General features: G+C 43.1%; 1 protein-coding gene across 7 annotated transcripts in view; it reads left to right on the forward strand.

The window, feature by feature from the left end:
- The first annotated feature begins 6502 nt into the window (after positions 1–6502).
- The window catches only part of CNTN1 (contactin 1), a 162546-nt gene continuing 149742 nt past the window's right edge, over positions 6503–19306 (forward strand). For 5 of the 7 annotated variants that reach the window (XM_081928942.1, XM_081928947.1, XM_081928943.1 and 2 more), the window contains exon 1: positions 10213–10481. The gene's annotated coding sequence lies outside the window, so the exon portion shown is untranslated. Of the gene's footprint in view, positions 6608–10212; positions 10482–19306 lie in introns of those variants that run through there. The other 2 variants (XM_081928944.1, XM_081928948.1) reach the window with 2 other exon arrangements.

Below are 19306 nucleotides of genomic sequence, written 5' to 3' on the forward strand. Positions count from 1 at the left end.
TGCATGGCAGTGGGCTGGACTAGATCATCCTCCTGGTCTCTTCCAGCTCTACAGTCCTATGATTCTATGATCTGCATCAGGATCTGCTCCCCTTCTAGATCCAGCTGCCTGAGGAGGTCACTTAACGTTGCCTCATGTATTAGCATGCATGTGAAGGGATTATCACAACTTCAAGTAATCTGTTCCCAACTAAACAGAGGCTTTAAACTAACCACAAACATCTCATGCCTTGTGCAGTGCAGTGGTACCTCTGGTTACGTACTTAATTCGTTCCGGAGGTCCGTTCTTAACCTGAAACTGTTCTTAACCTGAAGCACCACTTTAGCTAATGGGGCCTCCTGCTGCTGCCACGCCACCGCCGCGTGATTTCTGTTCTCATCCTGAAGCAAAGTTCTTAACCCGAGGTACTATTTCTGGGTTAGCGGAGTCTGTAACCTGAAGCATATGTAACCTGAAGCGTATTTAACCCAAGGTGGCTTAGTCATGCTGGCCACGTGACCTGGAAGCTGTACACCGGCTCCCTCGGCCAATAAAGCGAGATGAGCGCCGCAACCCCAGAGTCGGCCGTGACTGGACCTAATGGTCAGGGGTCCCTTAACCTTTACATACCACTGTACAGAATCTCTGATGCCAAGGCAATCCCCTCAGGACCACAATAGAAGAGGAAAGCATTAAGTTTCTTCTCCCTCCTGTTTCAATACTGATAATTGTCAGCTCCATCCCCACCCTGAGGATATTATCTACATTTATTATTATGACTTGAGTGTCAGGATTGTGGGTTAGAGCCCCATGTTTCGCAAGAGATTCTTCCTCATGGTCCCTTCCAACTCTACAGTTCTATGATTCTATGAAGTACAATTCTCAGCCTCTCTCTCTCCTAATAGATATATATATTTCTATACTTGCCTTTGTTTGTTTACTTTTGACTCCTTACTATTTTACCTACAAAATTAAAATAGTAAAAAGTAATAATAAAAATTGAAGTACATCACTCTTCTTTCCACATTCTGCCCACACCAAGTGAGGATATAAATATTCAGATATTCCTATAGTTCTGATAAATCTATATTCATTTGCTCATATGCACATGCGACACAGCATATGTGACTGTTGTTGTTGTTGTTGTTTACAACTTTGCATCTTAACAAGAGGATAGCCACAATCTGTGTAATATTTTCACTTTCTGAGTCAGCTGAGAATTAGCACTTGCTGTTCATAGTTATTCAGAGTTTTGATATATTTTTTTAAAAAAAACAACAGACTTTTCCCTTCATGATTTATTTCAAAGTCCTACATTTCACAAGTTTATTATGTACCAATATCCATGGTTACTTGTGCTCTCATTTCCTGTGACAACAATAATCCTATTTTCTTGTCTGGCTGTAGATTGAATCTCCAAGCATGCACTATGCATCTTTATAGCAAGTCACCAGCTGAGTTTTGTTCTGCTGTAAAATATTTTGATTACTTAATAAAGTTCAAAATAAGATAAATAAAATGGACCAATGTTTTGAGTTAAGGTTATCCTTTGACAACTAAATGAACAACAAAGAACACGAGTTGTTCATGGGGGGGGGCATATTCTGGGAAACAGTATTCCTGGAAAATCGGAAGGAAAAAACCAAAGCACCAAATTCCAGTTAACAAATGATTCAGATTTCAGTAACAGATGCTCTTATAGTCAAATGTGCACTGCAACAATATATTGTGGGGGGTTTTTTGTCAGTTCTTACATGTTTGTTAAAAACACAGCCAGAATCTTTCCAAATTTCTAACCCAGGGTGCCCTCCAGATGTTTTGAAATGCAACTTCCATCACCCCTGACCACTGGCAACTCCAGCTGGAGCAGATGGGAGATGCTATCTAAAACATCTGGAGGGCATGATGTTGACTGTCTCTGTCTGAGCAGGCAGTGGCTTCTCTGCCAATCTTTATCAGCCCTGGTCCTTTCCATAAGAGACAGCAAAGATGGAATTTGTGCTTTATGCATGTGCTCTGATGCTGTACTATGATGCCAGGACAACAGAACTCTGGCCTCAGAGTAGAGTTTCTGTTTGCTATCCCAGCCCACAGTACAACATCCTGGACCACCTGATGCCCACAGGGATTAGGATATGAGTATAACAGCACCCTCTTCACCCTCTGTATTCTGCAGAAACAAGTAGTCAAAGGAATACTGCTTCTGAACTTAGAGTTAATATACAGCCGTTGTTTCCAGTAGTCATAGACAGTCCTATCCTAAATGAATTTGCCCCTTTAAAACCATCCAAGTAGTCAATGCTCTGATAACCTCCAAGTTGGACTGTTGCAATGGGCTCTATGTGGGGCTATGCTGGGCTCCCTTTGTAGGAGGGGTGGGATAGAGATTTAATAATAAAAATGAATGCATCATGGAATCTGCAGCTGCTATGGAATTTGTTGTTTGGAGCAGTGAGATGATATCATATAATATGGATCCTAAGGGAACTTGTACAGTTGTACACTTGTACTTCAAGTTGTTGGTGCTAGTGTAGAAAGAGAAAGTCCTTAAGGCCTTAGGACCCAAGTAATTGAAGGAGTACTGAATGCATTACCAACCAATCCAGAGTTTGAAACTTTTTGGGGTTGCCCTGCTTCTGGGGCTGTGAAACACCATATAGCAGGGCCTTCTCAGTGGCAGCACCACATTTGTGGAACTCCCTCCAAGTTCAGGTTCAGCTGTTTCCCACTTTATATTCACTCAGGAGACAGCTGAAGTCCAATTTCTACAGGCCCTTTGGAGGGTTATCAGCGGTGGGCCTATTTATCTGTGTGAAATGTTGCAGTTACGTTATTTTGCAACAAATACTGTTACAACTTTGTTTTTAATGTTGCTTTTTAAGTGTTGTGAGCTACTCTGGACTCTGTATGATAAATGCAGAGATATAACTAAGTAGCAAGCATCTTGTGGTAGTGAATCAGCAAAACTCGGTATCAGCAGTACAGATGTCTTGGTTTTTTAAGGTTTACGCCCCATTTGCAGTATTCTGAAAGATCGAATGTAAAGGTTTCGAAATGCCAACATACATAATCATGTGATAAAGTGTAAGACATGTTGCTGCAAGTGAAACCACACTTTCAAAATTCCTTCCAGGAACCATAAAATGATAAGCTAGTCGTCTTGTAAGAGTTGTGTGCCTGTTCTAGTCAGTAAGCAGATGGGCATAGCAGAAGTAGAATTAGTCCAATAAAATGCGTCATACTCTAAGAGATTTGACAAGTGCACCTCATGTGCTTTACTGTAAAGTGTCTGTTACTGTAAACAATCACTCATATTCCTGTAGCCATGATGGAGTGCATATGACTGTTCTTTTTTAATTGCATGGAATGCATTTGGTCAGCGGACGAGAAACATATTTGGGCTGAGGAAAGTGCCTGGAAAAAAGGACCTAAGATAAAGATCCCTGCTGCATCAGAACAACCTGGTGCCCCCCAGATGTTCCCCATTCCTTCCACCATTGACCGTGCTGGTTGGAGCTGATGGGAATTTGAGTTAGCATCATTTGAAAGGTCACAAGTTCACAACTCTGCTCTATATATAGCATGGCAAATTCCATTTCGATCACACTTTAAATGCAGATTTTATTAGGCTTCAATGAACTTCTGCCAGCAAAGCATCCCGAATGAAAGAAGTCTTTATCTGCTGATTGGAAGAAATTAGTTACATTGGAGAGGGGGCAGGAGATCACACTTGGGAGCGTGACCTACATCTTAACAGAGAGGTCCGCGTCCGCTGAGGAACACTTCTGCAAACTTTCATGATCATCGGCATCTCCATGGCAATTACTTTAATTGCTCACATGCTAAAGAATGATGCTGGGGGGGGGGGTATGTTCAGGGGACATTTTAAACTTCCCCTTAATGGAATTTAACAGTTGGATGTAAAGTGTCATCACTATGTGGCCAGCCAGCTCTCTGCAGACCACACATTTCCAAAGTGCTGTGTGCAGGTAGATGGTGCAAACAAGCAATGATGCCTTCTAGCAATCTTTTTAATAAGTTTGATTCTCCCCTATATATTTTTCAAACCAAACCTGGAATCCAATTGAATTTGCTTCCTTGGAACTCCTTAGTGGATTCTGTCAGCAATATGGATAAACTCCCTGAGGGCCCCAAAGGCAAATTAGAGGAACCTCCCCCCCCCCTTTTGGATGGTTTTGGTTTTTCTTTTCTTATCAGTTACATGCTGTCTCAAAGGAAGCCCTGAGGGGTATGTGCTAAAGACTAGCCAGAATGCAGAAGGTCATCCGCTCAATCCCTAGCTTTTCTAATGAGAAGGATTCCAGGTACCAAGGATGGAAATACCTCTTTCTAAGACCTTGGACAGCTCCTGTGAGTTACAGCGACAGTACTGGTCAAGATGAGCCAGTATAAACTATCTTCATATGTTTCCCTTGTAGCAAAAGCAGTTTCATCCAGAACAGAAAGTGGGCGGAAATGTTTTATGCATACAGTGTTCTTTTATCTTAGTCTGCCTGTATGTCATAGTCCATGAAGCTTTTGAATACATAACAAAATATGAATCTTACAAATATGTGCATAATGTTGCAACAGAAGAGGGAATTTTAGATGTCGTCATCTGCCTAGGTAAGAACATGTCGTGATAGTACTTTTAAGGAAACCAAGCAGTTTTCAAATAATGAAATGTTTGCTTGCAATGTTTACTGACAAGGGCAGCTGCTAAAATAGCAGACTCATTTAGTCAAACATCTAATTGGTTGCCTGTTTTGGATGTGTCCCAGTTATTTAACTTACTATCCGATGTATGTTTCAGTAGATCAAAAGCCTGCATTTAAATAAAATAAAAAGATTTATAGCAAGGGCAGAATCAAAGTTGTCTTGACTTATGCTAATAAGGAATGAGACTGGTCAATGTTTCCAGATTTAAGCCTTTTAGTATTTGCATTTGTATTTTGCATCTCTTCTACTGATTTGAAAAGGCAATAAGGCTGGAATCTAATACCCACTGAACTTGGCAGGGCATAATTCTGAGTAAACATGCATATTGTTGCATGCCACCCCACTCTCCGAAGGGTGTGAGATTCCAGGAGTTTGAGGCACTTACCCAGGGTTTGGTTTCCTCAGAATGAGGGACAACAGAGACTGTGGTGTCTTTAGGATATATGGCTTATTTTTACACACACACACACCCTAAGCCTGTGATGGAGGGGCTCATAGCATCAACATCCCAAGAGAGCCTTGCTTCTCCCACAGCCACAGCCTTGGAATCCAGCAGAAATCGGGCATGGCTTTGTTTTGCAACTGCCCAGCCTGCAGCTTTGCTTCTGCCTTCTAGCTCACAGCTCTGGCCTTTGTCTTTCTAAATACCAGTTGAGTTGAAGGAGGGGAGCGGTGGAACCCATTTGCCTTGAGGACACAGAGCCACTTCCTTTCTTACCATAATGGCCCATTACCTCACCAGGAAGACAGCCTGGCTGTTCCAGGAATTGAATCGGTGCTGGATCCAGGAATTAAAAAGGGGCACAGGCATACAACTCATAAGGATATGGTCGCACTGCTTATCTCTTGTGCCTATGTCCACTTCGCAAGCTTCCCACAAGCATCTGGTTGGCGACTGTGAGAATAATGATGGAGTGGATGGGCCATTGGCCTGATCCAGCCAGCTTGTCCTACGTTCTTATTTTTTCAGTGCAACCTGCCGTTACCCCTCTCTTGTAGCAGTATAAAGGTAAAGGTAAAGGGACCCCTGACCATTAGGTCCAGTCACGGACGACTCTGGGGTTGCGGTGCTCATCTCGCTTTATTGGCCGAGGGAGCCAGCGTACAGCTTCCGGGTCATGTGGCCAGCATGACTAAGCCGCTTCTGGCGAACCAGAGCAGCGCACGGAAACGCCGTTTACCTTCCTGCCAGAGTGGTACCTATTTATCTACTTGCACTTTGATGTGCTTTTGAACTGCTAGGTTGGCAGGAGCAGGGACCGAGCAACGGGAGCTCACCCTATCATGGGGATTCAAACCGCCGACCTTCTGATCGGCAAGTCCTAGGCTCTGTGATTTAACCCACAGCACCGTCCCTGCCACAAAAAGGCAATATATATTGAGAGTGTTTTTAAATCAGATCTGACCTTCAAAGCAAAGTCACAAAGAATATTAATTGTTTCAATATGTATTATCTACACTTAAGAGGAATGACTTCCTGCTATTTCGCCTTGAGCTATGCTTTGAGGTAACCCAAGGAGGAAGAGTAACACATGGCATGGCTCTGTCTCCCTGTTTACAAGCAAAGTCCCCCTTTCAAATAAACAACCATTAGCAAAACAATAGGGGCTTCTAATCTTATTAATCCTCTGGAAGATTGCAGTGATTGTGTGGCATGAATAAAGCAACTGCTGGCTTGCGTCTCTGTTTTTTTGCAGTATAAAAGGGAGAAGAAGCATATGACCCCCTTTCCCGTCTCATGTGGAGTGGAGCATGTGAATAGATTTGCTATAGGATGTGTAAAAAGGTTACTGCTTTGAGCTGCTGTCCTCCAGCTAGTGCTGGATAGACAGATCCACATGTTTCCTATGCAGGACTCGCCTCTCAGTGGACTGCATCTACTCCTTTCAGGATCCTTCCTAGCAGACAAGTAAGTGCACTCTAAAATATGCATGAGGGTGGCATGTGGTCTCTGTCCATAATTGTCTATAGAATTACAGCGATCTCTGCAGAAATAGCTGGAGTGCAGTGTGGGCATGACGTATATTGTAAATGGCAGATCATTATTCTGAGCACACAATGCACTGTGTGTTGCCTGCTTGTGTGCCTTTTGTGCTTCTCGAACTAGTCCTCATTCTGAAGAGATGGAGAAACTGTTTGGGTTATGCTAACAGATTGGGAGGGAGGCATGATAGTACGCAGTGCAGAGAAAGTCACTGTCACACAAGTGATAGCAAAAAAAAGGAGGGGGGAGATACCAGCCTTATAATATTTGTGTCAGCCATCTTAAGTCCTGGCAATGAAATCTTCCGACTGCAGAACATTCACAGAAAATGTTCCACATTCATTATTATATTATATTATATTATATTATATTAATTATATTATATTATATTGGCTTAGGTATGACACAGTTTACAGAAAGTGACCACTTTCCTGGAATATTTGAAGGGGAAAACAGGAGGCACCCTTTCAGTAAACACCTACCTTAAAGTTTTCATCTAAAAACCAGTGGAGGGAGCATTTTTGTGTGTGCTATGCTTTGGTGCTTCTGTGAAAGTACACACCCATTATTTTCCACCTTCTCTTTGCCTATAACATGCATGCTCACAATGAACATTTTGCTGCAGAATAAACTTCCACACTTGCATATCTCCACATGTTAGTAGGCACATTCAGAAGTTACAGCTGTGCTTCAGGGCTGCACTTCCACAGAGAAATTTACATAGATGTGCACAAGGCTTACAGAAGTCACTGGCTATTAAAAAAAAAACTCCTCTTGCTACAAATCAGAAAGGGTAAATGGTTTGGCAAAAATTCAGTGATAGCTTTCCCATTTACAAAGCAATAAAATAGGACAAAAGATTCTACTACAAGCACATTTGTGAAAGGCGGTTTGGTCATTTCTTGGCACTATTTCAGTCTGGGGTTTGTCGCTTGCTTCATGATTTGGTAATTTAATTGAAGTTGGGGGTTTGTGGCACTATCAAATTCTGCGGATATGAAAAAGTATGGATTCGTTTTTTGCAAACAGTTTGGTTACATTTTCTTTGGGGAATTTGGAATCAAATTTGGTTTTGCCTATACAAGTTATATTTCTAAGTGGCACATAGCTTATAATGCAGATTCAAGAACCTAGTCAATGAAAGGGATTGAGGTCACATTTGGATTATTGCACTGTGTGAAATCCATAGCATCCATTCATATGGTGGGAGATGTAGGAGTGTTTTAAGTCGGGTAAAGTCGATGGAATGACTCAGTAATGGAATTGGATGGTGCAGAATAGGTTAGGAAGGGAAGACTGGCCGCAATGGCTGTGCTGTCTCCACTGTCAGAGGCAACATGTCTCTAAATGCCAATCGCTGGGAATCGCAAGTGGGGATAGTGCTCTTTTGCTCAGGTCCTGCTTATGGGCTTCCTATAGGCATCTGGTTAGCCACTGTCAGAACAAGATGCTGGACTAGATGGGCCATTATCCTGATCCAGAAGGTGGTTCTTATGTTCTTAAGACTGCAAAAAAAAAATACAAATAAAAGAAATATCAGGAAGGGATACCAAGAGCAAAGAACAGCCTCCTCCCTTCCCAAAAGTTCCTTCTTGAGAACACAAAATAAGTGAATGTACGGTGAATATGAATATGTGTGAAGTCTGTACATTCCAAATCAGTAGGCTTGCAAGAGACAGCCAAAATCTGGAGGACAAAATTTTTGGATGTGCAAGCTAGAAGTATGCTGAATTTGGGGGGGCAGGGAGTCATAGCCATGTACTATTCTCAAATCTTAAATCAGATCCCTGGATATACTTTTGTCACCACTCCCAAGCACCAGATATACTTCTACGGCAGTGCAATGACTGGATTCAGGGAGTGAATGCAAAAAGTGGACCTTGCATGTCTGGCTCATTTTGATATCTGAAAGATTTGGACTGGAATCCAAGTCATTTCTTTGTGGTAACTGGAGGTTGGGTATAGAACTTGTGTACAAAGAATGAGCGAACTGTGTTTATTTTATACCTTGGCACAACCATATTTGATATAGATAAATGTTTTGATGGGTCAGACAATACAGGTGAGCCCTAAATTTCCAAAAGAATAATTAGAAGCATGCAGTCCTACTACCTCTGTTTCTCTAGGATGGAGCAGTTAATCTACCAGATTTTGCTGAACTCCATCTCCAATCAGCCCCAACCAGCATTGCAAATGGTCAGAGTCCAGAATTGTGGGAGCTGGAGTCCGAACAATATCTGGAGGGCCACAGGGTTCTCCATCCCTGCTCTAGGTCGTGGGAAGAGAGCCCTCTTGCCACAGGGTAGCTATGGAATCTGAACCTATATGTTGCTGTTGTTGCTACTGCAGTGTTGTCTTTCTATTGAAATCGACCACTTCTGAACGGTGAAAGAAAACCACGTTTAATACCCACGTTATGAAAATGTACAAATTAGATACGATTAAAAGAGTTCTGGTTCTGAATCCTTCTAAGGTTGAGAAGATTAACTGGTTTGGGTGTCAGTGGAGCTTACAGATCGCAAAGGTGGGGCAAAGCACACATTAAATGCGGGTTTGCATTTATTTATTTTTAATCGCCCCTGTATGCTAAATGTGCATTTAGTATTGTGTGTGTGTGTGTGTGTGTGTGTGTGTGTGTGTGTGTGTGTGTGCGCCACTAGGGGCATATATTTCTCTGGAAGAGAAGAGAATCTGGAATGCCTTGATGCTATGATATATTTTTGCCCAGGCTCATGGAATCCTGTCCTTAGAAGGGGTAGGGTGTCTTGGGAATGGGGCGGAACCGGACTTTCCTGCAGACTGTGGAATTTTCCCGAGTGGTTGCATAATGATATGCCGGGTTAACTCCCACTCACCCACACTTACCTTATTTTCTTCTCTGGGCATCCTCATTTGCCTGGCCCTGCTCTCACCTCCTGAAGCCTTCCCCCCTATAACCAACCCTTCTTCGTCATCCCGCTCCTAAATCTGCTGTTCCGCTGAGCATCACTCCCTGCACCCTCGTATCAAAATCTCTCAGCAGCACCTACACGGACAGCAGCATCCTTTCGCCCTTATCCTTAGAAGCTACTGGCGCAGGCGAGAGCGCCAAGGGAACTCCGGGTAGGGCAGGAGCTTCAGTCGGGCTTCAATTTGGCACTGGGCATGTGCGAGGGGTCTGTGCCCGCGCCAGGGAGGCGGAGCCAAGGCTGCCGCGCGCCGCCTTTGCACCTGCAGTAATGTGTCACCGCGAATAGATGGGCGGGCGGGCGCTGCCGAGCGCGCCGCTTGCCTCGCCTCGTCGTTCTCCGGGGTGTCGCCGCGGAGTGTCCCCCCCCCCCTCCAGCCGCCACACGCCACACGCCTCCTTCCGCGCCCGCGGCTCCTTTGCAGCTGTGAGGCTGCCGCCGCTTTCCCAACCCGACGAAGCCCTTCCCTGACCCAGCAACGTTTCCCTCGTTGCCAGGCTCGAGAGTGACATCACCCGCGACCAATCGCTGCCCGGCGCTCTCGCGCTCCGCCACCGCCCCCCGGCCCCCTCCCGCTCTTGCCCCAATCAGCTCGGTTCGCCCACAGCCCCCTCAGGCAAAGGCGGGCAACTGTCAAGGCGTTTTGGGGGGTGGACTTCGCTGAGGAGAAGGGAGGGAGGTGGGCGCGCGCGCAGGGGGCAAGGCAGCCAAGCCTAGCCAAGCCAAGCCAAGCAGGGCAGGGCGCTCCCAGGTGCTTGCGGCTGAACGCGGGAAACCTCCAGCTGCGCAGCCCCCTCCCGCCCGCCGCACCTCGCGCGCGTTTTTCCCTCAGCAGCGCGGTCCCCGCACAGGTAGGACTTGGCTTCTTATTGTTATCCGCACCCAGGGAGATTTCGAAGAGCTGGGTTGGGTGTTTAAATCCACCTCAGGGGTGGTGAGGGGGGTGGGCTGGATAGGTTGGGGGGAGGGGGGCTGCTGCCTGCTGCCGCGAGCTTTTCTGAGGGAGTGTCGCTCTGAGGAAAGGAGATGTGCGCGCCTCCAAAAGCGTCCCCAGGTTTATGGGTCGTTTTCAGTCGCCCTCTTCTGGGGAGGCAGAAGCTGGCCGAGTTGCCGCCGCGCGCGCAACAGAAGGATGAGGCAAGTTTCCTCGGGGAAGCTCCGCCGCCCAAGCAGCCCGCTCGATTGAGCAGCAGCACTGCAATACCCAGAGCAATTAGCTCGGCTGGAAGGACGCAGCCGGTTTGGGGTGGGGGGAAGACGTTGCTCTGAGATTATACGCTGCCTCATCCAATGTATTGGCCAATATATTTCTCTTGCTTTCCCCAATGCATCTCCCACCCCCCTTGCCACCCCACCCCCCGCGCTTCCCACCTTTCCGTCTTGCAATATCAGAAGTTAAAGAGAGGCGATTCTCACCTTGCAATTCCACCCTCCCAGTTCCATCCACTTCAGTGGTGAAACGCATTTGGCTGCTGCTTCTTTTTTCTTTTTTGCACGGGCTGTGATGATGGGGGGAAAACAAATCCATGTTGCCGGTGCAGATGGCAGGAATGGGTTTTATTTCTTTCTGAGCTTTCCCGTTTTCTCAGTTGCGCCACAGCTTTTAGGAGCACCTTGTGGAGATCTGCTGCTGCAGACAGGGGAACACCAAGGAGAAAAGAGAAAGGAGATCCTTTAAGCTGGGTCTCGTAAAAGATCCATGTCGCCCAGGGGTGACATTTTCAGTGTGTGTGTGGGGGGGGGGTGATGTTCACACAAGCATTCCTAATTAGTTGTTAATTTACAAGGTCTGAACTCAGGGGAGTGTTTACTGGGGAGACCCAGCAGGAAACTCGCTTAGGATTTTCTCCCCTGTAAGGAAATGATCCATTGGGACAATATTTGTTTGATAGGAGGCAGGTTGGTATGAAAGGGTTCGTTAACCAGTGTTAGAGGATACAATGAAAGGCATATTACAGAAATTGGCAAAATTAGTGACAAGGCAGATGAAATGGGCTGTTCGAATTGTTATTGCTACCATCCCTGAAGGGAATCTTCAACACATCCTCATTGCTGCTGTTAACATTTCAACCCTAAAGGAGCTGCATATACAAAGCAGGAACTGGGTCATATAATTCAACATAAACTTTATTTTTTTAAAATCCTGTTACATAAAATTGGCCTGGGCTGGCACAAAAATAGTTGAGTTGAAGGAGCCTAATACAAGGGATGCAGTTCTCTTTAATGTCTATGATATCCTCTGGTATATAAATGAATAATGCAGCATTAATGTAATTCGCACATCCATTTTGGTACTGCTGTGGTGGTTCTGCAGGCATCTTGTGTAGAGGCTGCTTCCATTCCAGAAGGCAGGTTTGGTCTCTATCTCACTTTTTTTTTTTTTTTTGGTCCAACGTTTTATATGTCTTACATAATTTGCAATTTGCATTTGGATGAAATTTATTTCCCCCCCCCCCACACACACACTTTTACTGTTACTCTTTTAAAAATTGCCAGTTAGTGCAAACGTTGCAGTGTATATGTTGCATTTCACCTTGGTTATAGTAACACCTGCTGGAGAGAACAGAGACATTGCTTCCAGAATCGGCTACTGCTGAATTTCAGCTGCACCACACTCATACTAAATAGGTGCAATACGTAGAAATGAGCTTGAATGGCTTCGGTATAAAACCATTCCAAATTACTGTTTTCATCTCCAGTCAAGACCATAGGCTGTTAAGGGTTGGAAGCAGTAAATGATGACCTTAGAGATATAATGACAGGGGGAGAAACACTGTGCCACACAGGAGCTTGTTGTTTTCGTATGAAGGCACTAGGGCATCCAGAGTCCTTTACCTGGGCCTTATTCTGCTGGTTGCCAATGTGCTATTCTTTGCCTTTCTCCTCTGGAATCCCTAAGTTCTGTCTTCTACATACAGTTATGACCTCAGAAAACCCAATATTCTCTAGGGCTCTTTAAGATTTTTGTTTGCCCCGAGAGAAGGAAGGAATCCTGGGTCAGGGATTCCCTCCCACCATCAGTCCACCAGTGGGGACCTCTTCTGCATTTTATACCATTCGTTTGTTTGGGTGTTTTAAAATTGTAAACTGCTTTGACAGGAATCTGGTATATAAATGCAGCAAATAATTAAATGAAATGCCATTAATTTTTTTTTAAGAGAATGCTTTGTTAGCAGGATTATGCAAGTATTTTTTTTGGGGGGGGTCCATTTCTTTAAGAAAAGGAAACCCTATTTTGGATGTTTATTTGAAATTCTCTGATTTTCTGCATAATGTGTCCTGCAACTTGGGAGCCCTGTAAACAGAACATGTTCAGATCCAAGCTGGAAAAAACACACACACATGAATCCCATAAATGAGCAAACATTGAAAATGTAATCCTGCATATCTTGACCATTTATGCAATTGCCAATAAGTTGGGTAAGAGTGATCACCTTGGATTCATTATATTGGATGATAGCTCATAGAGCCATAAGGAAGGATCATTCATGAAGACAGCCAGTGAGGTGTAGTGGTTATAGTATTTGACTAGGACCTGAAAGACCAGGGTTCAAAGCCCCACTCGGCCATGAAGTTATTAGGTGACCATCAGCAAAATCACTTTCTATTAGCCCAACCTACCTCATAAGGCTGTTGTGAAGATAAAATGGGGAGAGGGGACCATGTGACCACCTTGAACTCCTTGGAGGAAAGATGGGGTAGAAATAAAATGAATGAATGAATGCACCAATTCCTTTAACCCCCTCCCCCATCCATCTGTATAATAATAATAATAATAATAATAATAATAATAATTTATTTTTGCTCAGGGTGGCTAATAATAAAGACTGTAGCATTCTCCAGGTACAGAACAGGGACAAGCAAGGTTATGCACAAGTCAATAATACTGTAACTACTGGTTGAAAGGAAGGTGGCCTTACTAGTCAGCTATCTGAGTGGACAGAAAGGGATGAAATGGCAAATAGATCCTGAGCACAAAGAAAAGCCCACATACTTTACCCAGCATTCCAAGGAGCCATACCTATGATAGCTTAATGAAAGTTAACTATTTTTTAACTATCTTGGTATACTTGCAAGCATGGAAGCTGAATGTCAGTTGTCTTCCACACTTCCAATGCATGCAGATACGTAAACTGGGGGTGGCAGTCTAACCATAACTGATTTGAATGTGGAATTAAGGTGTTATACTTTTTCTGATTGTGTTAATTAACACTGAATACAAGAGTGTGGTTTTTGCATGTAACTTTAGGCCCACTAGCACAAGTCTACCTCACACACAGCACCATGATTTGATTGTATTGAGATTAGAGGGAGAGTTGGTTCTCCTGAGCACACTACTATAACTGCTTGGGTATTACTTCTGAGCATTTTGGAAGGAGTGGTATCCCAATCTGTGTCTTCTCTGCTCATATGACAGCCTATCTGGGATAGATGGTTTCAGAGGGAACTTCCCACAAAACTCATTCTGTCTTTTGCATTTGTATCTTGCGCTCGGAACGACATACAGTGGTACCTCAGGTTAAGAACTTAATTCATTCCAGAGGTCCGTTCTTAACCTGAAACTGTTCTTAACCACTTTAGCTAATGGGCCCTCACGCTGCCGCCGCACGATTTCTGTTCTCATCTTGAGGTAAAGTTCTTAACCCAAGGTACTATTTCTGGGTTAGTGGCGTCTGTAACCTGAAGCGTCTGTAACCCGAGGTACCACTGTACATTAGTTTCTCCGAGTTTTTACCCTTATAGCAGCTTTGTGAGGTAGTATAGGATGGGAGATGCCCAAAGGACATCTGGTAAGATTTAAACCTAGGCCCCTCTTATCCCAGGTATAACACTCTTTATCATACTTATTCAGGCGTTATCAGCATTGAATATCTTATAGCTAGCCCCCTTGAACATCATTCTTAAAAGGTCACCTACTTGGAGAATAAGTTCTTCGTTTTGCTATGATGCCCAGATGAACTGGAGGCAGGAAAAAGAGAAACGTTAAAAGGATTTGCCCTTGTAAAGTCCCATAATATTAACAGATAAAGAAAAGATCCACCTAGTTTGGGTTTTAAGTGTTCAGTCATACAGCCAATGACTCTTAGATATTTTGAAAGGTTTCAAGATTTAAGGGAGCTAAGTGCTGAAGCCTAAAGGGATATTGATGAGGTTTAGAGAAGTTGAAATCTTGATGCAACAACAAGTACAGAGAGCTAGCGAAGCACAGGGCATGAGCCATAAATTGGATATCGCCTTTAGCATCATCTCACTATGATGACTTAAACTTCTTTTGTAGAGAAGGTGGGATCCTGTGGGATCCACCAGGCTTCCCAGACCACAAAACAAATGGGTTCTGGTATTTTTCAAGAATATTCTTCTTTCATATTCCCAACTGAGACAGGAGTAGAAGATTTTATGGCTTTAATTTAGTGTATGCAGTTCCATTAATGTAATGCTTTGTTGCCACAGCTTTCAAAGGAATTCCTTGGGTTTTCCATTTTTAATAGTTATAAATAGACATCTCAGAGCCATTACTTCTTGCACTTACTTTGAATGAGCTGCTGATACTAGAGCCATTTTTCTCTTAAATAAATAATCTCTGCTTGCGCTAACAGATTTTATTTCTTCACCACAAATTGTGATCTTGATGTATAACTCCACCCTCTTTCCTGTAAATACAGTTAATGTATTCTTATGTATAGTTCCTATGTATTCCAGTCCTGGTTACTTCTGAAACTATCATTATTTTCTGCAATTAATTAAGAACTATATCAGATATATTTTGTTTGTGTGATACAGCTGTATCATGTCATAGTATGAGCCCTCTTGCCAAATCTCTTTCATTCCATCTTTATATTTATTTAACCTTGGCTGGTTTTATTTTTAAAGTTTATATTCTGCCCTTCAAAAATAAATAAAAATAAAACAAATATATTAAGACCAAGGCAATCTTAAACATCATAAAATCAGCATATAATTTTAATAAATGAATGATTGGGAAAATAAAAGCATATTTGTCTGCTTCCTAAGATAGCTATTAGGCAAATCTCCCTTTATGGTCTTCAATTTCCACTCTAACCATCAGGTAAGGTTGATTTGACCCTCTCCTTTCACTTTGTTCCTGATGTAGATCTTCACTGACTCCTTCTTCCCTTGGTGGGGAAAGGCACCTTTCTGTGTCTCAGGTGCCAAAATGACTTGGGCTGGCCCTGTTTATTGCCCTGCTGTAAAGAGGTCCATGCCAATTTCTGCATATCAAATAGATTTTTTTGAAGGCACGGGAAGAGGATACGATAGCTTTTGTCTGGCCACTTGGCAATTTAAAACTTCACAGTAACTAAGTAGGATGTCTGTAGGACAGCCAATTTTTATGAACAGAATCTATAGATGTGTCTGTAGCTGCTGTTTGATCTGGTGCAGTAGTAAGTTATATAATATTTATCTGCAAGGTGTGAAAGCTTAGCCTGTGAGTTGCAGCAGGTATGGAGGCAGCTACATCCCAGAGCAAAAAGTGAACTCCCAATTTTCTCTTTGCAAGTAGTGCTCCCTGTCAGCACCAGTGAGTGCCACTGCCTTTAAGGGGCTTGCTGTGAACTTAAAAGTATAAGGTATCACAATGCAGTGGTACCTCGGTTTAAGAACCGAGCCGGTTTAAGAAGGATTGGGTTTACAAACTTTGCAAAACCGGAAATAGTGTCTCGGTTTGAGAACTTTGCCTTGGTCTAAGAATGGAATCTGAACAGTGGAAGGACACCAGCAGCGGGAGGCCTCATTAGGGAAAGCACACCTTGGTTTAAGAATGGTTTTGGTTTTAGAACGGACATCCGAAATGGATTATGTTTGTAAACCAAGGTACCACTGTATATCATTTGTTGCAACTGAATAATACAGTTACCAATCTAGAAACTGGTAGGCCAGTTGACAATCTATCCATATTACAATCTTCCTTTCCCTTCAATGAACTTCCTGTGGAAGATTATGTAGGGTTGCCATACACCAAGAATTTCCTGGACATAGCCGGGATTTGGCTGTCGGAAACAGTGTCCGGGCGGAAATCATTGGAATGTCCGGGAAGATCAGGACATATGACAACCCATGTCAGAAGTTTAGATTTTGGTGAATTTTCTTTTAAAAATAGCTCAAAAATGTCTTTTTTGTGTGTGTCCAGATTTTCACTTTTTGAAATATGGCAACCCCAGATTATGACATTCCATAAGAGATTAGAAATGCTTGCAACTATAGTAGTGAGCTGCTCCTAATTGTATAAAGGACACACTGGGGTAGACTTGTAAATTGCAGCATATGTCAGGGGAGTTTTATTGAATTTGCATAATGAATAGCCTTTAGGAGAAACTGGTCATTAAGGTTGTAATCCTAAACACACTTACTAGGGAGTAAGTGCCACTGAACTCAGCAGTGCGTCTAGATCAGGGGCAGGCAACCTAAGGCCCGGGGGCCGGATGCGGCCCAATCGCCTTCTCAATCTGGCCCATGGATGGTCCAGGAGTCAGCATGTTTTTAAATGAGTAGAATGTGTGCTTTTATTTAAAACACATCTCTGGGTTATTTGTGGGGCATAGGAATTCGTTCATTTATTTATTTTTCAAAATATAGTCTGGCCCACCACATGATCTGAGGGACGGTGGACCAGCCCACGGCTGTAAAAGGTTGCTGACCCCTGGTCTAGATCTCTGCATTTTTAATGATGAGGGGTAAATATGTATACATGTCTGCATTTTTAAGGATGAGCTGATTTTAAGGGTATTTTTTCTCTTTCAGAAGTTCAAACCGAACCTATTATAATGTTTCTGCTTTACAATATATATGTTTTCCTTTTCAAAACCTTATTATTGTGATAAGCAAAGCAACAGAAATGGAGAGACTGATCTGTTCTTCATTATAAGGATGGGGTGGAGCAAAAGGCAAACTGAATGTGACTGAAGCAAACTACTTGAAATGAGGACATATTACACATTTCTCTGAATACTGCACACGTTTAAAAGCATAAAGAAAGGTTTGTAACTGAAACAGCCCCGGGTTTGTGATCCAGCACAGCTGTTTCAATTCCATTCATACTCTCGCATTGTCAAATGTTCTTGGGAATTTTGCAAGCAGCTGACCCTGTTCCTTAAGTGTGGTTCATCTGTACAAACCTGTACTGTGTTGGCATATTATATTGAAGAATTCAAAGGAAGTGATGAGCTCTATTCCTTGACAGGTTTTCTCTTGATGAATCTTGCTACAGAAGCCTCCAATGTCAGGGTAGTTTGCTGTGCTGAGTTGCTGCAATTTACCATTTAGAATTACATCAGCATTAAGTATGCACAGCTGGATAATTATTCCCTTTTTCACACCCTTCAAACAAAATGGTAAGTCAGGATAAGAACAGGGTTTGTGAACAGTTTTAAAGAGTTTTGCACATGATGGTTGTTTTAGGTTTTAGAGTCTAGGAGCAGATTGGAGGAACTACAACCTTGCCTTTATCACCTCAAATCCATCTGAAAGTAAATTAGGCAGGCAGTTGCAAGATAGAGATGAGAGATGGAGCGTTAACATTAGGTCCATAGTCAATAGTTTAGGCTTCCTCAACCTGGTATCCTCCAGAGGTTTTTGAATGCAACTCTTATCAGCCACAATCAGCATATCTGTACAAGGTTAGTGAAGGCTGGACTGGTGGCTATTTTCTTGCACTTAAACCTTGGAAATTTAGCTTCCAAAGCTCTTAGGAATGTTGGTTTTCAAATTTCTCATTGGTAGCATTTAGAGAATATTAGTGTCAGGCCATTCCTTTAGGCATTAATTGCCCAGTCATGAACATGTTTAGTTGGACCATCAGAGAGACGTGCGTCATTGTAATTATACTTAATATTGTATCCCACAAGTGCCATCAATAATAATAATAATAACAATTAAATAAAATATAATGTGTTAGAACACATTGCTGAACACATGTTCAGGCAACAGCTCTTCAGATTGCTGTTTGCCCCACTAGGAGAGGATTTAAGTGAATGATTTATTGGCCCTGCTGGCTGGAAAATTTGGGATGTAACATAAGCAGTCAAGTACAACACTTCCTGTTTGCCCAGAGTGGGCACAAAGGCGGATGTTACTCCAGCCAGGAGGACTTCCTGTCGCACCTGGTCTGGAGCATCCTCCCCCTGCGTGTGATCAGGTAGATGGGTGTGACCCTGTGAGACCCTGTAAAAGGGCCAGTCACACAGCCATCTTCCTCTTTGACTCTTGATCTCGATGCCTTTGCTGTCTGCTGGCTCTCAGCCAGCAGCACATGGGCTCAATCTTCATATGGGATGAACTCAAACTCTATTCTGTAACTACAAGCTAAAGTTTGCCTTCGGGGAACCTTCTGTGAACTGAATATAAGTAAACCTTTTATTACTTTTAAAGAAGACTGCTGTGTCTTTATTCTTTTTAAGAGGGAACAAATGGGATTTACCAGGAACAAAACCCAATCTGGACAAGCCAGATTGGATTGCTTAAGTAGATTCAAATGAACCTACTAACTAGCTTCCTGCAATATATTGGGATATATACTCTGCTACTGACTCACTAGCATGAGTGAGGAAGGATAATATTTAATCAATATATCCTCTCCTACTATCCACAACATTCCCACAGAAAATAAGAAGAGCCTTGCTGGAAGAAGATGCTAAAGGAGCAACTAATTGAGCATCCA

Source organism: Podarcis melisellensis, assembly GCF_964234715.1.
Source record: "Podarcis melisellensis genome assembly, chromosome: 10".
Lineage (NCBI taxonomy): Eukaryota > Metazoa > Chordata > Lepidosauria > Squamata > Lacertidae > Podarcis > Podarcis melisellensis.